The 27,715-nt window shown below is 41.1% G+C and overlaps 1 protein-coding gene across 1 annotated transcript in view; it reads right to left on the bottom strand.

Annotated features, from left to right (window-relative positions):
- The window catches only part of DYNLT5 (dynein light chain Tctex-type family member 5), a 108,606-nt gene that overhangs the window by 34,568 nt on the left and 46,323 nt on the right, over positions 1-27,715 (bottom strand). The window lies entirely within an intron of this gene.

Genomic DNA, 27,715 nt, shown 5'->3' with positions numbered 1-27,715 from the left:
TGCTAAGGGAAACAGATTCATGTCATATAATAAATATTGCCTAAGTATATGCAGTAAAATATATAACAATTTAATGATACTTATATGCAGAAATATATATTTATTTATTTAACATTTGTTAACCGGGAAAGTCTGACTTGGAATGAAGCCAATTTTCAGCAGAGGCCCGAGGAGAAATGCTCCAGATGCATGTCTTTCTAACGTGAGAGGAAACCAGAGCACCTGGAAGAAACCCACAAGAATGCAGGGAGGACATACAGACTCCACACAGATGGCACGAATGTTAGGAGGACATGCAGACTCTGCACAGATGGCACCCCAGCCGAGAAATGAACCGAAGAATCTCTTGCTGTGAGGTGACAAAGTTATGCTGCACTACTGAGATGATATGACAATCTGGTTTCTTTATTAACACATAACTCAAAGGTGGATATCCATGTCCAAAGAGATGTAACTTAGTGAAAAACTATGATTCTGTCTTGCAAATATTTGTTAAAAAGAAAGAGGTAAGATGTGCAGTGTTTACACAGATTCAGACAGTCAGTGAGACTTTATTATGATATTCAGGTTGTTACTGTGTCTGTGCTTAGATTGTAAGAGGAGATTGCTTATGTCGGGCCAGCTAGGATTATTTTAACTGCTGAAAACTGCAGTTGGCAGTTTGTTATGTAATTATTTCTTACTGCAGTAGAGTATGACAGCACTGCCTTTGTGCATGCCTGGCTTATCTGAATATACAGAATGGACATTACTGGTGTGAATGGTACTAAAAGAGTTTGGCTGCCATGTTGTGGCACTGATGCTCATTGTTGCTGCATATTGCTATATGTGTGAATGGATGATGCTGGCATAGAGGGTGCTGACCAACTGCACTAGTGTGTGTGTGTGTGTGTGTGTGTGTGTGTGTGTGTGTGTATCTCTGTGGGACTGGCTACAGTAATGTAATTAGAGAGACTTGTCTCAGTACTGTCTTGCATGCTATCTGCCAGCTGTCATTTTAGATGTTTGCTGTGGCACCATAACCAAAGGTCAGTTTGTGTGATGTGAGCAAGAATTTAATGTAGCACAACCAGAAAGTCAATTTTCATCAGGAACTTGTGTGCCTTGCTGTATAAGACCATTACAATGGTCTTACGAATAACTTAGGTATGTCAATCAGAAGGATGTTTTGTATTACTTTAAACAGAGTAATTAATTTAACTCAGGGGAGGGATTCTTTTCATTTATGAATGTTGGTAAATGTCTCTACTCTTTCTTGTGTGTATTGGGAGTAGTATTGTATGTTAGTTATGTTTATTCCTCTACTTGTATGTGTTGTTTCTCTTTCATTTGTAATCTTAAGAATTGAGCTGATGCATGAAATTTTGTTTAGACTACACATGTGTAGTTCTAAATGACAATAAAGTTTACTTTGACTTGACTACATAACCTGTACCTTCTACCATGAGAGGGTGGTATATGGCTCTGTGTACCACGATGCCATGGTATGCTGAGGCATTACTTGGGGGGAGCACATTATAGCTCCAGTTTGCACAACTTGATAATTTTTTGGCTACACCTATGATAATGATATATTTACTCTGAGTCAGCTGCCTGTCAGGTGCCAGGATCTGCGACATAACCTACGCTCTCAGGTCCCTCAACAGCAGGTGCAAATATGACTCTGTCATTGTACATGTGGGTGTGAATGACCTGAGACATACCTCCCTGGACTACATGAAAAGAGACATGGAGGAGCTCTTGGATTATGCAGCCCAGGCAGGTATGACCCTAGCTTTGAGCAGCCTCCTACCATCACCCAGAATGATACCATAGTACAAGCAGAAAATGATGGATTTCAACAATTGGCTAAGTTTCTGGTGTTGTTCTAAGGGGATCCAGTATCTGTCTGCCTGGGATGACACGACTGACAGATCTCGATGCTTTGCCAGAGATGGCTTGCATCTATCACCCCTGGGCTTCCGGATACTGGCCAGTGCCCTTGCCACACCTATAGTGCCTTTTTTAGGCAGTGTTCCAAAGACCAAATTACCACCATAACAGCTACAAACAAATGCAACCATGCTGCTCAATGCTAGAAGTCTAAATCTCAAAATGCACTTGCTCAAAGCACTCCTTAAAATGGAGAACATTGACATTTGTGCTGTAACAGAGACTTGGTTCAAGGCAGCAGAAAGCACCCCTGTACTACCAGGCTGTAACTCATTACACACCTTTCGGCCCCAGAACTTGGACCAAAGTTCCAAAAGCAGTGGTATTTCCATATTCATAAAGGATGCTCACACCTCCAGACTGGTAGCCCAACATAATGCATCAGAGATACTTCAGGTGCAGCTAACATTGGGTAAGACAGTGATTCAGGTTGTAGCCTGCTATAGGTCCCCAACCATGCCTCAAGACTCGCACTCCACGTTCTTAAGCACCCTAGAGAATATCAGGGTCCAACCTAACACTCTCCTACTGGACGACTTCAACTACCCCTCCATTAACTGGGAAAACTACTCATGTACCAATTCACTTGCCCAACATATCCTGGAATTTAGTAATTCCAGTGCCATGGACCAGCTCCTTCTTAATCCCACTAGAGGAAGAAACATCCTTGACCTGGTCATTACTAACATGGGCAACTGTTGCTCTACACCAATAATCAACTCCTCCCTGGTTAGATCTGACCACAAACTAATCACCTTGGAAATCCACATCGCTCCCCCCCCCAACAAAGGTAACCACCATGAAAAACTTCTCAAAAGTTAACTTTGGGGTCCTAAAAATAGAGGTGGCTAACTTCATGGCACCCATGCAACTGGAGAACAGCTGCATGACTGCCAAATCATACACTAATTCCCTGTACGAACACATACACAAATGCATGGATCTTGCCATACCCAATAGAACCAAGACGTTCTCCTTCAAAAAAAGGAAGCTAATCTGGTGATCCCACACCATAAACAAACTCTACAACAAAAGGAGGAAACTGAAGTGGAATAAGGTGAATTCCCAAGACTGGAAAAACTCCTTATCAGCCTCAACAAAAAGTTGAGATCCCTCATCAAATCCTCTAAAGCTAGCAATGAAAACAGAATTGCAGCAGATAGTAAAGACAACCATAAGGCCTTCTATAGTTATGTAAAGAATCTCAATGGCAATACCCAGATTTGCTCGAGCTATTGCACAATGGTACCTCCTATACAGAGCCAACAGATATTGCCAATATACTGGCCGACACATTCAGTGCCAACTTTACCCCTCTCTCCCCCACCAAAGGACCAATCACAATACCAGTAGATTGCCAGGCACTCAGTATTACTGCTGCACAGGTTAAAACAGCACTGTCCAAGGCCAAGAATACAGCTTCCATGGGACCTGACAATATCCCTGGTTGTGTTCTACATGAACTACAGAGTGAACTGGCACCTCACCTGTGCATCCTGTTTAATCACAGCCTCATCTCAGGCTTTGTCCCCACTGAATGGTGCACTGCTGCAGTCATCCCTCTCCACAAAGAAGGAGCGTCTACAGACCCTGGGAACTATCACCCCATTAGCCTGATGAGTCTAATATGCAAAGCTATGGAATGCATCATTATGGACCTAATAAACAGGGATATAGGGAATCTCCAAACACTGGATCACACACAGTTTGGTTTTGTGAAGGGGAGATCATGCCTGCTCAACTTGGTTGACCTCTTTGAGTCAGTCACCAGCGCTGTGGATGAAGGCAAGGTGGTTCATACAGCCTACCTTGATCTGGTCAAGGCCTTTGATAGCATTCCCCACTCAGGAATCACAGAAAAACTTACTAAGCTAGGCATCAACCCCTATATCACTAGGTGGGTTGCAAACTGGCTCACAGATAGAAACCACAGTGTGAAAGTAGGTGACTCCAAGTCAGACTGCCGACCAGTCATGAGTGGAGACCCACAGGGTTCAGTTCTGGGGCCTCTCCTGTTTGGTATCTACTTCTCTGAAGTCCAGGCCAACACAAAGGGCCTCTGGCTGACAAAGTTCACAGACGATTGCAAGTTGGCTGCCATAATTAACTCCCCAAGTGATGTTGACATCCTACAAAAAGGCCTCACTGAGACCAGCATGTGTCGTCATCCCCTCTGGGGAAAAAACTGGTTCCCATGAATTACCACATCGATGGTAGTCCACTAAACACAGAAGGCGTTATAAGAGATCTGGGAATACAGGCTGACAGCAACCTCTCTTTTGACCACCACATTGCCACTGTGGTCAGAAAGTCCTTCTATGTGGCACATCTCATTACTAAGAGTTTTGCAACCAGGAAGAAAGAGATCATGGTCTCTCTCTACTCTTCCCTCATTAGGCCAAGCATTGAGTACAATGCCCCATTTGGCATGTACCTCACTAGACACCATCAACAACTGGAGAGGCCACAAATGTACCTCACAAAGAGTATCCTAAGCTTTAAACACTTGTTGTATATGGACAGACTCAAAAAACTCCAACTATTCTCTGTTTCATATCACCTACTTAGAGGCGATCTCTGCTTGACTTACAAAGCCATGTCTAACCCAGCTCTGTTAGAAATGCTACATCTAAAGAAATCCCAATTCCTCCACACTACATGCTCCAGAGTTCTCAACCTCATTACTACAATCAACAGAACAAGCTGGAGGGACAGGTTCATAACCCAGAGGCTGCTCATGCAATGGAATAGACTTTCCATACATGTTAAGTGGAGCACCTCACTGGCCCTCTTCAAGAAAAATCTTGATGAGTGGATGGGAAAATAGAAAATTCACCCCGGGGATAACTCCAGTGACTCTACTGGACAGAGGCACTGGGAACTAAGGTCGGGTGGCATGATGTCAGGGTTATCCTATGGGCTAGGCTTGTAAAGGCTCCAGAGCCATTAGTCTAGTACACACCTATGAACCTATATGCATTATAACATTGCAATAAATGATGCAAAGTTTGCCTTTTCTTTCCTCCTTCCTGTTTTTTTTTTAAGATCATGTTAACTGTAGGAGATCTATTTTCCTGAAGCTCCTCACTAACTATTTCCCTGGAGTTTCTCAAGGGTTAGTCTACCGAGGTTTCTCACCTTCTGGATATTTTGTGCTATATAATAAAGGCCACAGGACAGAGGTGCTAGAAAAGAAATAAAGGCTTGCTGCTAAAGGTTATTTTATATACATGCATTTTCTTGGTTTTATGAAGGATAAGTTTTATTTGTAAAACTGTGAAAACTGAGCTTGGTGTTGCATGGTGAATGTCAATAATCTCCCTCCTTCTTACCACATAGGTTTCAGGAGAAAAACAGGACACTTCACATTTATATTCTATCTATAGGTTCATAGGTAAGTACTAGCCTACCTGCCCAAGGGCACTTATAAGCCTAGCCAGAATGTGTTGGCTTTCGCCACCCCCTTAGATTAGTTCCCTGTGCCTCAGTCAAGCAGAGCCATTAGTTCCCTGTGCCTCTGTCCAGCAGAGCCACTGCAGTGATCCCCGGGGTAAATTTCCTTCTGCTCAATTTCTTTTTGTGTATTCACTATACATCTTTCCGCATTCCTTAACCTCTTATTATTTTTATTTAACCATTTTACTTAAGTATGGTGCTACTTCTTCCTTTCTTCCCTGTAAAAAATATCTTTGTTTAAACTTTTTTATCACATCTTTTCATGCTTTTACTGCATTCAATTTATCTTCGTTTCTTGATTAATTTCACATAACATTCTTTTTCTAGAAATCCTTCTTTCTTGTCTCTGTTTATATGATCCAGCCATAATGGGTGTATTATTTTCTTCACTTGCTAACTTAGATCTGATTCATCAATTATTTTTATACCTGTGCATATTCTTATGTAACCTAGTCTTTCTTGAATTTGTATCCAGATTGCCACATGATCTCAGAAACCTGTAACGTTGACTCCTTGATGCAATATATTTAAGCTTTCTGGTACTACAAAGTAAACAATTTCATTTCTTAGATTACTCCTTCTGTATGTCCAATGTTTGCTTTTCCACAGATGCATTTTACAGCGTTTAACACTATTCCAAAATTCTTAGCCTCTGTTGAATATTCTTTAAATTATTTACATCAATGGATAGGATTCTCACTTTGCGAGAATAGTGTTTGTTACTTTCATCCTTTCCCTTTCTTATTTCCTCCTATACCCATATTTAGAGTTTGTGTTTTCTGTCTTTCACTCTTTTTCCAACAAAGCTTCTTTTACTTTCGACTTTTATCCATTTATCCTCTCCTTAATCACCTGAGTTACTTCTCCCTCACTCTCTCTCCTCTACTTTTCATTTCCTTTATATTTTCATTTACTGCCATTTCTACATCAGTTCTCTACCATTTTTCTTGTTTTGTACCTTCAGTATTATGTAATGCACCCTCCCTATTTTATTCTGCTACTGGTACCAGTGTATCCTTTTCCTTATCATTACAGTCTATCCAAGAATGCCCTACTTTTTCACACTTTATACATTTTTTACTCACATTTTGGATTTTGCTTCATCACCTATTTACCACAAACAAAACATTTACTTTTATCACAATTAAATGGTCATCTTTACCACACAAAAAACATGTCTTCAGTTGTCCCCAGTATCCAACTAATCCCTTATTCCCTTCCACTTTAATTATACCCAACAAATGCATTATTTTGTCATTTTTGCAATTTCAACACAACACCACATTCTCCCAGTCCATACCTCTCATCACAGATTTTTGTAAATGTCCAAAACATCTCTTACACACAGTTCTCAATTGGTCTTTCAATTTCAGTTTGAAATTGTATAAAATATTCTCTTTTTGGCTTCCCTGTTAAAAGCCTGCATCATATACATGTTCCAATGGCATTCATAGCTTCTTTTTTCATACTGTTCTAAAAAGTTTCTCCATAAACTGTACCTCCTCGAAGAAAATGTCACAAAAAGTATCTTAATTAATACAAATAAATGCTTTTACTTCTCTGGGTTTTACATCCAGTGGTAAAATGATGCCGCCCCATACTCTGTTACCTGTCCAGTTCCTTCTACCTCTTACTACTTATTCCTCCCCAGTTACTTCCTTCTTACTTCTCCTCTTCTCGTCTTTCACCTTCTCTCACCATCTACGCGTAGCATTACTTCTCCTCCTTCCTCAATTCCTGCATTTTTTGATTCTATCCATAATCTCTCCCCACGATGCTACCTTCTCACTCTCTGGTTAACTCTGTTCAAATTAGTTCTTTGAAGTAGATAGACATCTCGCAACCCTCCCGACTGGAGGGTTGTAACAATACACACCATTGCTGCAGACTCTAATACAAGCAGAAAATCACCTCCTAATCTGCCATATCTATTTAGATTCCATCATTTGTTTGCCTCTTACTTGTTTCTACACTGCTTTTTGCCTCTTGCTTGTTTCTACACTGCTTTTTGCCTCTTGCTTGTTTCTACACTGCTTTTTGCCTCTTGCTTGTTTCTACACTGCCTTTCCCCTCTTGCTTGTTTCTACACTGCTTTTGCCTCTTGCTTGTTTCTACACTGCTTTTTGCCTCTTGCTTGTTTCTACACTGCTTTTTGCCTCTTGCTTGTTTCTACACTGCTTTTTGCCTCTTGCTTGTTTCTACACTGCTTTTTGCCTCTTGCTTGTTTCTACACTACTTTTTGCCTCTTACTTGTTTCTACACTGCTTTTTGTCTCTTACTTGTTTCTACACTGCTTTGTGCCTCTTACCTGTTTCTACACTGCTCCCTTTTTTTGTCTGAGAGTCATACCGGTAGGCTACTTTTCCCAACACCCATGACACCAACCAGATTTCCACTCAACCTCCTAGAAACATCTAAACTTCCTCTCCCTCAGCTATACTAGTCTAAGAAGAACCCAGATGAGGGCAAATTTCTTTTTTGTCGTCTTCTCATTCAGAATCTGTACATGCTTTTTCTGCACAGCCTCAAGGTATATAAGCAACACTTGCTCCCAAACTTCTGTCATAGAATTAAATGTTTGCTGAAGCCTTAACAATGTAATAATTTAGATAAAGTCAGTTATTGATGAATACCTTGCAGTCTGTAAATGTAGTCATCTGCTGCAATAATGTAGACATAGTTATCAGTGACTACCTGGCAGGCTGTATGATTTAGGGGCTACAGAATGCAGTAGTCTTTTAATACAGCTGCAGGACTCCTGCTCAGTACTATTCAAAGATGGCCAAATGATGAATATGAGTTTTTTTTCCCCGTAATATGAAACATCAAGAGATATATAAAACAGCATTTACTTTGAAACTCTGCATTAGTGAATGTAACACCATACCATTTTAAAGAAACTGGTGCCCTCTTCTGATCATTTTTACAACTACCAGTAAAACAACATACTGCACTGCAAAAAATCTTGCAAACTGTAGCAATCTGCAAAATTGTACAAAGGAGTAAATGTAGCAACTTTTATATGGAATGCCATTCTACTTAGGGTTTAGCATAGTGTTTTATTTTAATTTCATAGTGAGTCTAAATACATCAAACTACTTTCAGATGTAATTTTGGTATACATCTCCCTGACTGACTCTGTCATTCACTGCAGCACAGGGTCCTGGGAAATTTTAACAATGAAGGCTAAATACAGCCTCCCCTCTGTCCTTCTGTAACTGCACAATATTACATTTTCCTGCCCTTATCATCTGCACACTCGCCAGGTTTCATTCCTCGGGTTAATGCATCATAGTTTAGTAACAAATCTTATGTAATGAATTATTTTACTATAAACACTATGAGCTATATATTGAAACAGTGAGTATCTTCTAAGGAGTAGTATTTGCAGCTTCACTGTATGCAACATACTTTTTACCCCTATGCTTATCTTAATGGCAGCTTTCCCATTATCTGTGCAAACTGAATGACATTATATAGTTATTCAACTTTTCCTTAATTTTATTTTGGGACATAACCACCCACTGCAGCCTGCTCATTGCTGCCATGTGCATGAATTATTCAATACAGCTGCAGAATGTCTTTTTAAAATCTAATTTTGAGATTGTATTGTGACAGTGTGCTGCTTTTTAGGTTTTATTTGCATATATCACTAGGATTATGGCATACAGCAGCAGAATATGTTTTTAATCTAATTTAGAGTTCCTACTATGACAGTGTACTCATTCAGAATGTTTGCTTATAGAGCTTTAAGCTTTGAAAGTGGAATATATACATAAATAGAGCCCAGATTCATGCGACTTAACCATTCATAGTCTCATATTAGTTGTAGAGTGCTGTGCATAGGAATTTTGTGCTGGATAGCTCTTGCTATTTTAACATGTTTTCTAGACACCTCATCCTGTACCAAGTGACATTTTATTACTGTTGTATTGGGTTGCAAGCAGGAGCAGAATTTGGTGCTCACCACCCACCAAGAATAAAAAAAAAAACAAACTCCTCTTTCTACGTGACAGTAAACAGAAAACCAGGATACTAGGAATACGTTTTGCATCTTCACTCTCAGAACTGACCAGGCAGACTATAATCAGTGGCATATCCAAGAATTTGCAAGGGGGTGCTGTCTGGTTAGTCGACTACGGGAGTGGGAAAATGGGACATTGGGTATGGGGATGTGTGAAAAGATCACCTTAAGATGCTCTGACATCATGTGTGAAAAGAGAGCAATATACATTCAGTTGCACATGATTTTGTTGAGGATGTGATAGTAGAAACAGGTCATTTTTTTTTGGGGGGGGGTCACATCCTCAGTTCATTTTAGACATCATAAAAGCAGTATGTATATATGTATATAAATACAGCTACCCAGCTAGATATTTCTTAGAGTGGTTAGAAGTACATATATTTTGTCATTATTACACATCTCTCAACCAAAATGTAAGGCCATAATGAAGAATACTATACCACAATGGTGTCTTTGCATGGCAATTAAAATATTATGGCACTGGAAGAGCTGGACATCTGCTACCTTTACATTTTAAACACTGCTGACAAACAGAATTAGTAAATTAAACATATCTGCACTATTATAGTCATTATTTTCCCATGTCTATTGTAAAATAAAAATAATAATAAAAATAAAAAATACTGAAAATTAAGTCAAAAAGAAGTTGAAAGATAATTAGAATTTTGGATTATATCGCACTTTATTTCTGTGATGAGAAGTGGAAAAATTGCTTGGTGTCTTTATAGAGTTCAATCAGACATATCATGCTGATTTGTCCATTGTCTTTCATTTGAGCATTTTGATGAAATTTATTTATATTTTGGGAGTCTGTGTGATGGGCTTGCTTACTTTTATTTTTTATTTTTTTGAAAGTATATTTAATTCAAAAATATAAGAAAACACAGTAACTGTTGACAGAACAATTTACACAAACCTTACAATATATCATAAAAGACTATCACAGTATTGTCTAAATTTACTGTGATACTGTCTCTCATTTAAATGTAACTAATACAATTTATTAATAAAAAATGCTTTGATACTCTGTATTACCAGTATTTTAATTATGTCAACAATACTGACATCTGAATTCTGAACCACAACGTATGCATGGTTCGGTGCTTTTCATCATCTTTAAAATCTGGACAAAGCAAAAAATAATGGGGAGACGAAGGTAAAAAAATCATGGAAAGATTTCAATTGTTGCTTTTATAAATTATAAGCTGCTAGAATCACAGTTTTCCTGTTAGTATGCATTTTCTGAAAGATATGAACCACACAATTCAATAAATTCTGTGTAGGCTTTGCGGAGAGCCTACATGGAGTTTACGTGTTTGTGCGACAGTGCAAGGTGCGTAGCAGTGAGCAATGCATATTAACGAGGAGCACCATGCCTACATTTTGTGGCTTGCAACAGTGCTGCTGGCTGTGAAGCCTCATAAGGGAACACGGATAGCAATTGCATGTAAAGGAGAGCATTTATGCTGTGCGGATTTGTGTGCAATTCACAATAATCACCAGCGGTTTTACAAACAACTGTCAGTGTTAGTGCAACACATCTGCACAAAGGCCAACTTAATGAGACGACAAATAACCAGTAGTAGGGACACATTTGGCATAAATGTCACGTAGAAATGTGTTAGAATGCAACACTCACAAACTCTTAGAATGACAAATGTGGACAAAGCCATAATAATGGGAGGATAAAGGGCCAGAAATAGGAACAGATTTTTAATACTGCAATGACAAACTTAAGAAGTTGATAGAATATATAGGTTGTGCATTAGGATGAACTTTCTGAAGAGCATGAAGTTTGAAAATGAAATGTCAGTCATCTGTTTCTGACCTCACTCTGCAATGACATGCCAATGATTTAATAGGACAAAAAAATATTATGAAGGAAAGATCACAAATAGGAGACAAAAACTGAACATTTTACACAGATCAGAACAGTTGAGAGGTATGCACTCAAATGTATGTAGTTGAGTCACATCAGTTCAGAGTTCATTGCAGTGATATGGCAGGAGGCCAAATATTTGCTAAGGAAAACATTTGGACATCCGGGGAATATCTGGACAGTTGAGAGGCATGAATGTGAAGTATATGATCCAAACACAGTACAGGACAGTGTACCGACAGTGCAGAGTATTGTTATACCCTATTCCTGGCATTCTGTACTGAAGCTGTGTCAATGATCTGTAACAGGACATGGGACTGCCATGTAAAATGATCACGCAGGAGAAGTGTATGTATTGAATACGACACACAGATGAATTGTAAGAATGAACATAGAGAAAGAGTACAGGTGAAACTCCCACAAGTACAACAGAGGAGGACATGTCAATGGAAGATGGTTGTAGCAGCAACACCAAGCACATATCTATATGGTACAGCACAGACTGTACAGCAAAAATGTGTTGTCTGTGACTGTCAGACAAGATGAGATAAAAATAGGGAGGATGTCAGTGTGAGACAAGCATCCTTACATGAATAATGCAGAGAACGTCTATTAGGGATTTGACATACAACTGGGGTAGGGTGCATACTGGGAAGCTGTGCAAAATGATATACCCAAATAGGAGTGTACTCTCAGCAGGGTCTCCAGCAAGATGGCTACAGGTAAAGGATCATGGCAAACATCACAAGAACCATCTACAATCATAACACCACCACTAATCCCATGCCTCTGATGTAGCATATATGATGTGGCGTGATAACAGATGAGCCTGCACACACAGACGTGACAACTATTATGATACATCCACACTCTATGAGGGTAACCACGCACACTGTCCTGGTACTGTAATGTTTGCAGGAGATGTTAGGGGGGGACACTGCTATACCTGTATATGACAGTATGGTCAATACAGGCTACTTGCACTGTGTGCATGGCATATATCTATGGCACAATCCACACTGTCACAAATGATATACATGCCATTAATGTTGTCAAACACCTATGTATGCAGTGTGTGCATAAGCTTAACAGGTAGCACATGTGCATCTGGTGTAACAACTCTCAAGGCCAAGAACACTGCATCAATAAGCCCAGACAATACCCCAAGATGCCTTCTAAATAGCATAAAACATAACCTATCAGCCCATCTGGAATTGTTATTCAACTGTAGCCTCCAAATAGGCTTCATGCCTCGTGAATGGAGAACAGCAACAGCCATCCCTCTGCAAAAAGGTGGCCCATCTACAGACTCTGGAAACTACAGACCCATTAGTCATACTAGTCATATGTAAAGCCATGGAAATGATCAATAGTGATATAGTAAACCTCCAGACACTGGACTAAATTCAGTTTCATTTTGAGAAGGGCAGGACATGCCTACTCAACCTGGTAGAATTCTTTGAGAAGGTCACCAAAGCGATGGATGAGGGCAAAATGGTTCACACTGGCTACCTTCACCTGACCAATGCATTTAACACAACACCCCACTTGGACTTTGTTGACAAACTCAGGAGGTTAGGTACAAACCCATATATCAAGCAGTGGATAGCCAACTGCCTCACAGACAGGACCCAGAAGTCAGAATTGTGTAGTCCACCTCTACAAAGTGGTCAGTGACAAGTGGAGTCCCGCAGGGATCTGTCCTTGGACCAATCCTTTTTGGCACTTACTTCTCTGAAGTCAAGGCCAATGTCAATGGTCTCTGGCTGACTACATTTGCAGATGATTGCAAATTAGAAGCTGTCATTAAATCTCACACTGACACAAATGTTCTCCAGGAAGGGCTGACAGACAAACAGCTGGTGTGAGAGCCATGGACTAAAACTAAATAACATGAAATGCATAATAGTATCTGTCATGGAATCATCTACCCCTGATAACTATCATATTGACAACACACCCCTTAGAGTTGACCCAGTAGTTATAGACACACATAGACAGTAATCTAGCCTTTGACCATCACGTGTCTACAGTAGTGAGGAAATCACTGTATGTTGTGTAACTTATAAACAAAGGTATGGCATCTAGGTCCAAGGAACTCATTGTTCCACTGTATTCCTCATTCATCAGACATGTCAACAAGTACAATACCCCCGTTGGTATGTATCTAACCAGGCATATCAAACAATTGGAGCGTCCACAGAAGTTCCTCACAAAAAGAATACAGGGCATAAGCAAAATGCCCTATGCATACCTCCTCAAGGCCCTATCCCTGTTCTGTCTTGTACAGGCTTTTGAGGGGAAATCTATGCCTGGCATACAGGGCGTTGTCAGATCTCATTCTGATGGATCTCTTGCATATCCACAAAACAAACAGCACCAGAATTACCTGTTTTAAAAACTTAAACCTTACCTGTGATATAAATAGGACCTGCTGGAGAGACAGGTATGTATCCTACAGACTACCCCTCTCTGGAACAGGCTCACTATCCATGTGAAGCAGAGTTCTTCCCTAACCCAATTCAAGTGCAATTTGGACAATAGGATGGGGAACATCCTTCATCCCTGCTTTGGCACCTATGTCTCTAATGGACACAAGCAACCAGTAAATGGTTCATCTCCCAAGCCCCTGCTTACACTTATCAAGGGTATCAGAACTTGTCAGAGATTTGGGATGCATGGATAGGCTTAAAAAGTGCCTTCTGGTTATTGACCTAGTAAAAACTTATGAAACTATTGTTGCTCCTCATCATGTATATTCCCCAGAAAGAATACCTAGGCATGACCAATAAGCTGTGTGACAGTGCACTGTGACAAAGGTGGTACACTTCAGTTACACACCACTGGAAGACGTGCAGAGAAGTACATGAAGAAAGGTGCATTGTATGCAGTTATAGGTGTGATGATGTCTGGGAACCATGAAGTTATTATGGCCTCTGATCTGCATGTCATTCACATACCCAGTATGTGTGTTACATTCAAGGGAGTAGTATGCTGGTTGATGTACCACTTACCGACTACCCCAGGACACAGGTCACACACCTATAGGTCTGATTATAGAGTGTGATGTCCAAATTATATTTTGGTGGTGTGTCTGTTTCCTGATATAACAAATCCCTCCATGTGTCTTATCAATACAGGTGTTGTCATGGCTGTGGCAGCAGTATCTGGTATGTGTTGATACTGTCTGTATTTTACCAATATCACAGGTAGAGTCAATAAGCTGTAGTCCTTCTGGCAGCTGTTTGGACACAATATGTGTATGTCATTTGTGATGTCCATCATTGATCACTGAACTAATGGGCAGGAAAGGGCCTAAGGGATGTACTGACCTGATCACTGGACCTGAGATATATGTCATATCACACATTTCAACATAGTGAAATCCCATGTAGGTCAAACACTGATCTACGTATTGGTGATATATCTGTTTATGGCTACATACAACAGTGTTGATTGAATACCTCAGCGTGGCTTTTTGTCAAATGTCTTGACCTGTATTGTCATCATGCATGCCCTTGATTACCTCTTTCAGGATCTCTATCAGATGTAACAGACCTGATGTAGCAGTAACAACTCGGGTAGCTCTGTTGCACACATCTGGAATATTACTAGTGTACATGTAGAGGAGGTCCATGATGACATGTTGATCTATCTCACAGCTGAGGAGAGTCAGGATGTTTCTATGCATGCATGCATTAGGTGTTGTAACTCCAGCTCAGGTGGATGCATGTTGATGTACACCCTTGTATGTGAACATAGGCCATGTGGATGGTGTGTTGAACTGTGTATTCAACCATAACTGGAAGGTGAATGTGCTGGGTCATGCCATAGGTGATGTGTGATGTTATCACAGCACTTTGATTCTGTGTGATAGGCCTGGATAAAGGTAAGACAGTGCATACTGCCTATCCTGATCTGGTCTAGGGTTTTGAGATGATCCCACATGCAGATATCATTGAGAAATCTCCAAGCTGGGGATTAAACCTTATGTCAGTTGATGGGTAAACAATTAGCTCACTGACAGAACACATCATGTGAAAGTTGGTGAATTAACCTGTACTAGTACAGCTGTCACCACTGGCACACACCAGGGATCTGTGCTTGTTCCTTCACTATTGAACTGCATTTCTCGACAGTTCAGGCTAAGTATATAGCCTTTGCCTTGCCAAGTTTGCTGATTCTTGCATATTGTGTGCAATCCATTGAGTCCACCAATGGTGATAACATAGTACAGGAGGAGCTTACACACACAACTGAATTGTGACAAAGGCCCATGAACTACAAATAAATGCAATATGTGTGTTTGCAATGCTGTGCATCTGAAAAGTGGAGTTCCATGTTAATAACAGCATTGACAACAGTTCTGCTATGCAGAAATCCAGTGATGCAAGCACTAGGAACACATTTAGATAGCAATCTGAACATTGGACCATCAACTGTCCACACTGCTATTGAAAGCTTATATTGTGTACATCCTAAGTCACACCATCATGTTGATATCTTAGGATTGTATGACAGTACTGCAGTCAAACCTCATTATAGCACTAATAGAGTATAATGCTCTTATTTACATGTACCTCACCAGACACATGTAGCAGCTAGAGAGACCACATGGCTTTCTCAGGAAGATAACACAGGCATACACACTATGCCATGATGTATGTGGATACATTGAAAGCCATGTCACTATAAATATTATTGAAAAGGATAAAGTAACTTCTGCCTGACCCTGCCCTAGTTGGCAGTGTCTGTAGAGAAGATGACAGTGCCCCACATGCTGGTGTAAAATGCTCTCTGTAATGTCAAGCAACAGCTCATACACACACACACACACACACACACACACACACACACACACACACACTTACTTGACTCCAGTGAGAATAGAACCCCTACCTAAGTATACAGACTACATAACACAGTACATTATTCAAGTGCCATGGCACGAGCCTGATTTATACAAGAGTGCAGGTGAACTTATAGTAGATGACATCAGCAGGCCATGTGGGAGACAAGAAGTTGGAAGACCTGTATGAAATGGATGTGTAGCCATGAGCAAGTATCAAAATACTGGAAATGTATGTAATTAGAGAAGTAACTGTAAGATACACACATCTGCTCTGCTGTTTAGACACACACATACAGCCAACTGCAGTGAGAACAGAACCCCTACCTAAGTACACAGACTTCAGAGCACATTACGTTACACAAGCACCACTGCAGAAGTCTGTTTTATACAAGAGTGCAGGTGAACATATAGTAGATGACATCAGCAGGTCATGTGGTTGACAACAGGTTGTGAGGTCTCCATGGGCACATAGCTTCATAGGTTCATATGAAGCTACTAGTCTAATAGCACTAGGGTCTTTAGAAGCCTAGCTGTGTAAAAGCACAAGTACCATTATTGAACATAGTTGGATGGTCGTTTTTAGTGGAGCGTGTTTCTGAGCAGCACCAACTGGTCCTGTCCATGAGAGACATAGGTGCCAGCCCAGACATGACTTTACAACCCAACCAGAAGTCAAGGTTGTGTTTGAACAGGGTCAATGAGTAGCACTGCTTCACATTAGGTGGGAATCTATAACAGAAGAGTGTGAATCATTTGGGAATTTATCTGTCATCCCAGCATGTTCTGTTTATGTCACAGGCACATGAACTGCAAATAAATGCAGAAATGTATGTTCGCAATGCTGTGCATCTGAAAAGTGGAGTTCCATGCTAATAACAGCATTGACAACAGTCCTGAGAACCCTGGGGCAAATTACAGTTGTCACATTTGAATTGCAGATGTCCATCATTTACAGAAGGCCAGGGTCTGAAACTGCTGTACAGGGCAGCCATGGATCACCTCTCAGCAGCCTGCATGATGCTAAGTAGGTTGCATGATACTAAGTGCAGTGAAAGGTATGTTAGTTTTGCAATACATATGTCACATTTGGAGGCTTGGGTGTCTGCCAGTCACAATTATGTGTTCTCTGCAATTGCTGCAGGTTTCTGGTGAGGTACAGAGAGATGTGAGCTTTGCACTCTATTATTGGTGTGATAAGCATAGAGTACAGGACAGGTATGACTAACCTGGTCTTGGATGTGATGTCCATATATATGATGTACGCAATGCAGATTGTGTGTGTCACCACTATGAACACATAGTGATGAAAGTGTAGATTGCTATCAACATGTATTTTCAAGTTTTACAACACCATGTTTGAGCTTATGCGTGGTTCTATGCATATCATAACTAGCAGGAGTACTTCACTGACAAAGGTGACAAAGAGTCACTGTATGCTTAAAGCTCAGTCTGTGCATTTGTCACCTATCATCAGAATGTGTTAGTACCTAATGTAATATGTTACCATCACTGAGGGACTCTATATGAGTGCACCCAGTTAGCAATTATCTGCAAACCTGGTAAACCACAGACCATTTACAGTTGAGGGTCCAGCACAGATCTCTGTGGTATTCCACTGGTGAGTGGGCTAGTGGTGGAGGTGCAGTCTCCAACTTTGAGTGTGTGTATGTGTGTTCTGTTTTTGAACCAGTTGACCCTCCATCTAGTACTGTATGGCCTAATTCCCAGATGGGAGACCTTCACTATGAGACATGAATGGTAGATAGTGTCAGTGAACACAGGTGGTATGTCTAGTTAGCCCTCATCCAGATCTTTGGGGTCAGTATCCAAGAAGTCCAAAGAGGTCAGTAAGCAAGAACTACCCTTGCCAAACCCAAAATGGGTAGGGTCAAGTGTGCTGAAGATCACTTCTCTCCCTGTGGATACGGTCCATGCAGATTCCTGCAGTAGCCATGCATATAAGGCTTTTTAGGTGTATGGGCCATTAGTTTAGTTCTCCATGTTACCAGACTGATGTGCATTGCATAGAACACAACATTTGATATTACATTTTGTAGTGTGGTAGATATATGTGTGGAAAACGTACTGAGACCCCAGGGCTGTAGTGCTTGGGGGGTGCCAACACATGGATGTATTTTAAATATATGAAATACAGTTAGGGCACTCAACTTGTAATGTTTTTACATGTCCTTTCATGAATATATACATTTCCATAAAGTGAGGAGCAGTGAGTTTGGGTGAAGGTTAGCAAAGTGTATACACATACGAGATACACCTGTTTGCATATTGCTAACCACTGCACAAAGGCTAGCTGCATGGCTAAAATCTGACAGTATTGAGTCTGTTGAATACATCTGCTACTTAAAATTGACTGTTCCAGCAGGTATAATGCAGCGATATGCTCCTTTTTGGGGCCAAATGGTACTGGATTGGAATACTGCTGTATCTAATACTTTTAAGTACTTTTGCTTTACTGTTGGTGCGCTTTGGTGAGTGATGTGCACCATTGTGCAATAATGCATTAAAGAAAAGAAATGGGGATGATAGGACAGTGGTGAAATGGGGAGCAAGCAGGGTGAAGAACAAATGGAAAGCAATACAGGAATGTGCAGGAGGGAGGTAGGAAAGAACCATAGCTGTCCATTTCTTCAAAAGTAAACACTGATAATATATGCAGAATATTAGCTGAATTTGGACCGTCACCTCCAGTGAGAGGATTGACCACAACACAATCATGTTGTAAAGACAACTGGATGGAATCAAGTGCATCAAGAAAACACGCGTGCACAATGGAGAGCTATATATGGGATGATTTTTTTTTTTTTTGGAGAGGTGCACATTTTCTTTAGAGAGATACAGGAATGTCAAGGAAGGAACATGGGTATGTCTGTGTCTGGTAAGTTGTGTAGGTGAAGGACACCTTGAATGGGGTGCAGCTGAGGACATCCAGGACACATGGACATCAAACTGGTTGACAGTGAGAATCAAGTCCTCACCCACAGGACTGTCATCACTGTCACCTCACTCCATTACTGGCTAGAGCATTCAACATCTCTTTCTACTTCTACTTGTCCTATGTAAAATAAGGGAGAGCAGCTCCTCCATCTGGTGTAGGCATGCATCAACAGTGTGGTGCACAACCCTATGCACCATTTCTGGCAATTCCGAGCAGGTGATAAACTCACCACCCCTGCTACTGCTCCTGGAGGGAACCACTGATCTATCCTCCAGGGCAGAACTACCTGAGGGGGCAGGTAGTGCAGGGGCATCAGAGGTGATCCTGCCAGGTAGGCTCCCAGACATGCTGGGCAACAGTGCCAAGGCTGGTGGAATGGGGGCAGATGGATCCTTTTGGGCAGGCCTACCCCGCTGTGCTGTGGCACACATGGATAACATGGACATATTTTGATGGCACATAATAAAATAAATCAACAACAAAAAAGAGATATGGTTGGGGTGAGAGAAAAAAAGATTATTATCTTCATATATAATATACAGTGCATTAATATTAATACAATTATTTGATTTTCTTATCTTAACCTTTACTCTTAAGACCATCACCCCTAACAGATAACTTATTACTTTAAAGACTAGCAGCTCCTAACAGATGTACACTACAGTGCAGATTGCAGCAAGTACTCTTTTACATGTGCATATATTGCATATATGCATGTTCCAGTTATCCTGATTACAGTTTACAGCAAGGCATGTATGCCACTGGTATAGAGCTCTACTTTAAACCTTTAAGTTACACATAATTGAAAAATTAACAGTTACTGTATAATTGGGAAGTGTGATATTTGAACCCACCACCCCTGACAAAAGTCTAATATTGTACTCTTGATTTGTGCTACAGATAAATACAGGCATACTTGCTTTTACAGTTCAGATATGCATGCTCAGTTTGATACAACTGCATACAATACCAAAAAAGCTATCTTTAACTTTTAATGCTATAGTAACAGTAGAATTCTACTGCATAGATACCACGTCTCCCTCATCCTTGCCAATCTAGTGACATGACTGCTAACACTGCATGCCCTCTCTATGGCAGTTGTGGAAAAATCAGAACAGAATACAGTTATAAATAACAGTATTCCCTGTATTCAGCATTTAAGTCTTACAAGTGCTCTCTGTATTTGCTACTTGCACATCTGTGGGATGTTTTCCACCCTAAATTCCTTGATTCAAGCATCGAGGGTACCCCTCTTCCTCCAAAATAGATCACTAAAGGGGTTCCTTTACTGGTTACCAGTGCAGGGGATACCAGTGGCACTGGTCACAGCCTGGGCTAAACTATCACAAGCCTCTGACTTATACTGGGACCCAGAATACTCCCATTGCAGCAACCTGGCACTGTTGTGTTTCACTAGGAACCCAACAAAAATGTTGGACTCCTGGACACCCCATCTATGAGCCCTGAATCTCACATCCTCTCCACAAATGCTTGCCATGTCTTCCATGATCAAGAGCAATGGAGACTGATGATTTCCTACCAATTCCAGTTATTGCGTTTACTGGGAGTGTGCACACTGTTTGAAAATATTGCGCATCACTTACCATCATGCAAACACAGTGGTCCAGGGTGTGTGATGGTAAGAGGTGCCCAACAGTAGCAAGCAATGGAATTTCAGGGTTTTTTGAAGTATAGGCACTTGTGTAACTGTGTTAGTCAAATGTGAAGGCCATGCCCGTCCAGAGAGCAGAAATATACTTGCAGGAACATAGTACACAGAATACCCACAGTCATACATTTGATAATAAATGTGATAATACATAGATAAATAAATAAATAACTGACACAACATTAGTGTCTTAGTCCTCATACATATATTTAATATCAGCTGCAGTATGTCAAGTGACAGTGCGCAAACAAGTGTATCTTGCATGTGTATACACTTTGTTGATTGTGCAATGGAAAACTACGTATTAAGTATTACTGCTGTTTGTTTATTGCCCATTTCTTGTGCATGACATGACATTACGTGTGGAAAAAAAATGGCTCTCTCACAGTATGTCACATATTTAGAATACAGCCATGTGTTGCCCCCCCCCCCCCAAGCACTGCAACCCTGGTGTCTCAGTACTTTTTCGACACATACATCACCTACACTACAGAAAGTAAATCAGATGTTGTGTCATATGCAATGAACATCAATCTGGTAACATGCAGAACTACAGCTATTGACCTGTAAGCCTAACAGGCCTGATCTGCAAGGATAGGGAAGGGATCAGCACCTTATCCAGAGGGACATAGCTGAACTTCAGCACACTTGCATTGACCCATGTTGTAATTGTCAATGATAGATCTTGTCTATTGAACCTTACAGACTTGTTTGATACTGATCCCAAAGACCAGGATGACAGATAACAGGACAAATTGCCAGTTATCCAAGGCCTTTAACAATATCTCCCATTCAGGTCTCATAGTGAAAATATCCTATCTGGGAATTAAGCCATACAGTAGTAGCTGGATAGGCAACTAACTCACCAACAGAGCACACACTCTCAAAGTTAGGAATGGATCACCACCACTAACTAGCCCACTCACCAGTGGAATACCACAGGGATCTGTGCTGAGCTATCGATTGTGTGGAAACTACTTCCATGAAGTGCAGCCAATGGTAGGTGGTCTGTGGTTTACCACGTTTGCAGAAGACTGCTCATTTAACACACTCGTATAGATTCCCCCAGTGGTGGTAACATTTTGCAGAAGGGGCTGACAGAGACAACTGACTGGTGCCAAACTCACAGACTGAACATTACAGCAAACACTGCCTTATCACCTTTGGCAAAGAAGTACCCCTGCTAATTATGATATAAGTAGCACCCCTCTCAGCTCAAACAGAGTGTTGTGAGACTTATGAACACATGTTCATAGCAATCTACACTTTCATCACTGTGTCCATAGTGGTGAGACACAAATTCTGAATTGCGCACATACATAGGGACATCACATCCAAGACCAGGGAGGTCATAGCTCTGTTGTAATCCACCCTTATCAGACCACTAATTGAGTACAAGGCTTCCCTCTGTTTGTACCTCACCAGACAACTGCAGCAACTGGAGAAATAAAATAGAGGTTTGTGACTGGGAGAATGCAGGTCCTCCAAACATCACATACATGGAAAGACTGCAAGACCTGTCACTGTACTCAGTTTCCTGCAAGCTGATGAGAGGTGACCTATGCCTGACCTACAGAGAAGTCTCAGACCCTGTCCTTCTAGAAATGCTGGACATCTACAAATCAGATGGGACAGGAATAACTTGGGCCAGTGTTTTCAACCTAGTCTGTGACATAAACAGAACATGCAGAGGAGATAAATATATCCCCCAACCACTCACACTCCAGTTTTATAGGCTCCCACTGCATATGAAGCAGTGCTCTTCAATGACCCTGTTCATGCGCAACCTTCACTAGTGGTTGGGTGGTTGCAAAATCACCTCTGGGCTGGCATCTATGTCCCACAGAGACAGGGCCAATTGTTACTGTTCACAAAATCACTCTGCTAATAATGACCATCTAGATATGTTTAATAAGGGTACTTGTGTTTTTAGAAAGCTAGGCTTCTATTGCCTCATGTATACTGACAACCATATACTTGTAAAAAAATTACAAATACAACATATGTGTGAGATGCAGCTATACAATGAATCTAGAATAAATGCTGTCTCTCTTAGGTAATAAACCTGATATCAAACAGGTTGTCAACACACACACTTCACATTCTCAAAAGATCAAGTTCACAAGACATAACCCTACATACGCAGAATTAGCCATTAGAAGCTTAAGAAAAGAGCAAAGACCTCGCAAATGCAAGCCTTCTGCACAGATTGCAATCTCAATGGAACCCACTACACAAAAAACAAATGTATCAGAGTGTCAGCCATTAAGCCCTTAAGGCAAAACACCTGAAAACCAATGTCTTGGCCATAGGCAAATCCATACTGAGACACACAGATGTCCCCCTCACCAGGCTGTACAAGGATAAAGTCATGATCAGCTGCCTGTCAGGTGCCAGGATCTGCAAAGTCATACACGCACTTAAGTCTCTCAACAATAAGCATAGTTCCACTTCTGTTGCATTCTATGTTGAAGTTAATGACTTGAAACATACCTCATTGGACTATATGAAGAGATATGACTGAGCTCTCAGATTATCTGTCCCAGACAGGTGTGTCAATAACCCTAAGCAGCATTCTACCTACACCCAGGATGATGCCTCAATACAAACAAAATAATTATTGACTTCAACAATTGGCTTAGCTACTGGTGTCAATCCATGGGGATCCAGTATTTGTCAGCCTGGGAAGATATGGCCGAGGAAAATGTCATAACAAAATTCCTGAAGTAAAAATATCCTCAAAAGACAAACTCAGAGTTATGCTGCTTAATGCTAGGAGTGTAAATCAGGAATTGCACTGAATGGAGGCACTACTTATTTGAGAAGATGTTGATGTTTGTGCAGGCACAGAGACATGGTTTAGGGCCACTGAGAGTACTCCGGCCATGAAAGGCTATAATGCCTTCCACACATTCAGGTCGCAAAATGAATGTGAAAGAAACAAAGAATATGGTGTATCCATCTTCATGAATGTCAATTACACCTCAAGACTGGTTAAGTAGTACGTCTCCCTAGAGTTAATCCAAGTCCAACTAACTATAGGAAACAACACACCTCTACATGATTGTTAGCTACAGGTCCATCAACAAGAACCATAAAAACCACATAGTGCCTTCCTGTACCTACCTGAGTCACTCATAATACAGCCAAACACTATAGGCATGGCTGACTTTAACTATCCTTCCATTGATTGGGATAAATATATGAGCTCAGACATGCTCACCCTAAGGTTCCTACACTTTGCAAACACAAATTTTCTGGAAGAGTTTGTCTGTAGCCCCACACCAGTACTCACCAACATGGGAGATCACTGCACCACCCCATGTGTGAGAACCCCCTTGGTAAGGTCTGAACATAAATCAGTCATGTTCAATGTAACAATCGTACCTGACCCCCCACCCCCCAGGATCTAAAAGGTTGAAAAGTTTCTCCAAAGCAAACTATAACCTCTTAAGCGATGGCATTCATAGTTTCAAACCTCCTGCCATCACAAAGACTTCTATATTAAGGTGTACACAAATGCCCTGTATAAACAGCTTTACAAATGTATAGACTTACCGGTACTCCAAAGGAAATGAATATCACCCAAAACAAACAAAATCCTCTGTACAACTGGAAAAAATACGTTTCTTTTATTGTCCAAAACTTTTAAAAAATGAGCACTTTCGTCTGCACTGGGCAGACTTAATCAGATTAATAGATGTATAGACTTAGCCATACCAGAATGGAGCAAAACTTGCTCACAAAAAAAACAAAAAAAAACAAAAAAAAAACAAGTCACCCTGGTAGACAGCTAGCATAAATGGATTATACAACATGGCATAAACAGATAATACAACATGAGAAAGAAACGGATGCCCAGGAATTAGAGTGAACAGTCTCAGGAGAAGAACACCCTCCATAGCTTGAACAAGCAAATGAGACATCTTGTAAAGTCCTCTAAAGCTAATTATGAAAATAAATTAGCATCCATAGCCAAGGATACTCACAAGGCATTATTTAGCTATGTCTGTCATATAAAAGGGAAGGCCCAGCTTTGTGCCAAATTTATAGTAGATTGTACCAGTCATACTAAATCGGAGGACATTGCCATCCTGTTAGTTGACACCTTTGGCAAAAGTTTCAGACACCTGTCTCCGACAATCATACCCCAAAAACATGTCACCATTTCTCTCCCTATTATTTCCAAAGAACAGGTCATAACCTCACTAGCCAAGGCCGAAAGGCAGCCTCTATGGGACCAGATATCATCCCAAGCTGATTACTAAATAGTGTAAAGCAAGCATTAGTGGAACCACTGGCAAAGGATAAGTACCTGCAAATTAACTACTAATAATACCCCCAAGTTCCAACACAATGGTGAGTGATTTGGGAATGCAGGTTGATAGCAATGTCAACTTGTTGATCATCATGTGTCCACAGTGGTAAGGAAGGCCTTTTACATTGCACACCCAAGTAAGGGCATAGCATCCAAGACTAAGGATGTTAGTCTACTGTACACTATCAGACCAATAATAGAGTACAATGCTCCCTTTTGCATGTACCTCACCAGACACCTGCAGGAGATGGAGAGACCACAGAGGTTTCCCACCAAGACAATCCAGGAACTTCAACACATGACCTATATGGATAGCCTGAAAGCCCTGTCACTGTACACTGTATTGAATAGATTGCCAAGAGGCGATTTGTGCCTGGTCTATAGAGCACTCTCAAACCCTGCCTTAATGGAAATGTTGCATCTCCTCAAATCAAATGGGATAAGACTCACTTGCTGTAGGGACCTTAACCTAGCCTGCAACATCAACAGGACATGTTGGAGAGACATATATGTCTCCCAGAGATTGCCAATGCTATGGAACAAACTCCCAATTCACGTGAAACTGAGCTGATCAGCAACCCTATTTTAGTGTAACTTGGACAATTGGATGGGAAACTGTAAAATTACCCTGGAGGTTTCACCTATGTCACTCTTAGACAGGGGCAACCAGTGCTGATCATTGATTTGCAAATATGGACTGCATATCTTGGTCTAGAAGAGAACAATGGCACAACTTTGCTAGACTTGGAAAGACCCTAGGGCCATTAGCCTAGTAACCTCTTATGAAACCATGAACCCAGGGCTATTATGATAGTAGCCTCGTATGAGCCTATGAAGCCATGAACCTATGCAGGCCTGCCAACATCTTGTCTCACAGATGTCCTGCTGATGTCATGTACTGTAAGTTCAGCTGCAGTCTTGCAAAAGTCAGACTTGTGTCATGGAACTTGCATTAAATACCGTGTTCTGTAGTTCGTGTATATAGATAGGTAGGAGTTCTATTTTCACTGCAGTCTAGTGTGTGTGTGTGTGTGTGTGTGTGAGTGCATGTGCACTCTTGCCTGACATTACAGACATCCTTTTACTGCAGCATGTGGGACACTGTCAACATATTCTCAACAGCCACTGCTGATGTCATCAGTTCTATCAGATGTATGGATATACAGTCATCCCACCAGGTCATGGTCAGAAACTGGCCTGGTAGACATCACCTGATCCTATACAAGATAGATTACAGTGACATGGCTTTTAATCTAGCCACATACATCATGGCATGGTTTGTAGGCCCTGTGTTATCTTGCTGAGAAAAACCTGTTGTCTGTACAGCTGCTGCATGTGTCTGTTGAGGTAAATGCAAAAGAGAGCATTATGCTGTATTACTGTTCTGATGAGGTTTGACTACAGTGCTGTCATACAATCCTACGATCTAAATATGATGGTGTGACTTATGATGTGCACCACATGTTTGTTCTGGAAAATCATTAGAGAGAAGTTAGAAAGTAATTACACACATTGCAGTTTCTGACTTCACAACCCATACAAGAGTATTCACAATACAGTTGCGAAATTTTGATGCTATCAGCTGTCTAACTTTCCAAGCCTAATACAAGTCATAGGTACAATTAACAATTCTACAACACAACAGCAGATATACTAAGTACTAAAAGTTAGGTACATACTCTGAGCATTAGACACAGCTTTTGTATCCCCGAATCCAAAAGCTAGAAAACAGGGATATGTTACAGTTATCATCATTTGCACAGGGTGTGTGTGTGTGGGTGGGCAGGAAGCCTAGGCTTACACAAAAGGTTGGTGAGTGTGTGCGACTTAGTAAGAAGGAGAAGAAAGCAGACATTGTGATAAAACAAGAAATGGCCAGTGAGACAAAATGAGTAAGTGTGTGTGTTTGTAAGGGTCCCCCAGATGAAATTGGTGTGCGAGTGTCTGCATGAGCACAGCCAAGCTCTGTGCTAGCTCTTCGTCTTGGTCTGTCAGACAGGTGTGAGTCATGCATGGTAGAGGTGGCAGCTCATTATCATCCCTGATCATGAGAACTGGCTCTGCCAGGTGTTACACAGGCACCTATATGCCCAAAGTCAATGCAGTGCTTCTTCCTGAATGTGACCAATGTCTGCTGGACAAGCTCCCTTCACAGCAATGCCTAAGACCACGACCCATGGCCTGCCATGTCTGGGTGTTGATAGCACACTCACTGAAGGAGCCATGAAAGTACTGCCACTATGGGAGCATGATCGTGCATGGCCACATTGTCCGACAGCAGATGATGTGGCTGACCTACACCCATGAGGATGCTGTTCCCCTCCCAGCAGATGTTTCATCACAAACACTACTTGTTCCATGACAGACACCCCTCATTCCAACGTGTCATTCATCTGATGCAGTGAATCGGCAATATGGTGGAAACAGTCACGCATGTCAGATTGTGCCACATCCCCAACCCTGAGCATTTGTCCGCAGCACCTATGAGAACATACCCGTGCCTCCATGATGGCCCTAAACCTGCAGAATGGTGAGTGAAGTAAAACAAACGAGTGAATCACCTTCCACAGAGAAACACTTTATTGGTTATGTGCTTTTGTTCAAGCAGAACTTCATCAGAGGAGGGAAA

The sequence above is a fragment of the Protopterus annectens genome, chromosome 10.part0, assembly GCF_019279795.1.
Source record: "Protopterus annectens isolate FY-2018-M chromosome 10.part0, PAN1.0, whole genome shotgun sequence".
Lineage (NCBI taxonomy): Eukaryota > Metazoa > Chordata > Ceratodontiformes > Protopteridae > Protopterus > Protopterus annectens.
The sequence above is the reverse complement of the archived record's forward strand: the minus strand, read 5'-3'. Positions and strand labels throughout refer to the sequence as shown.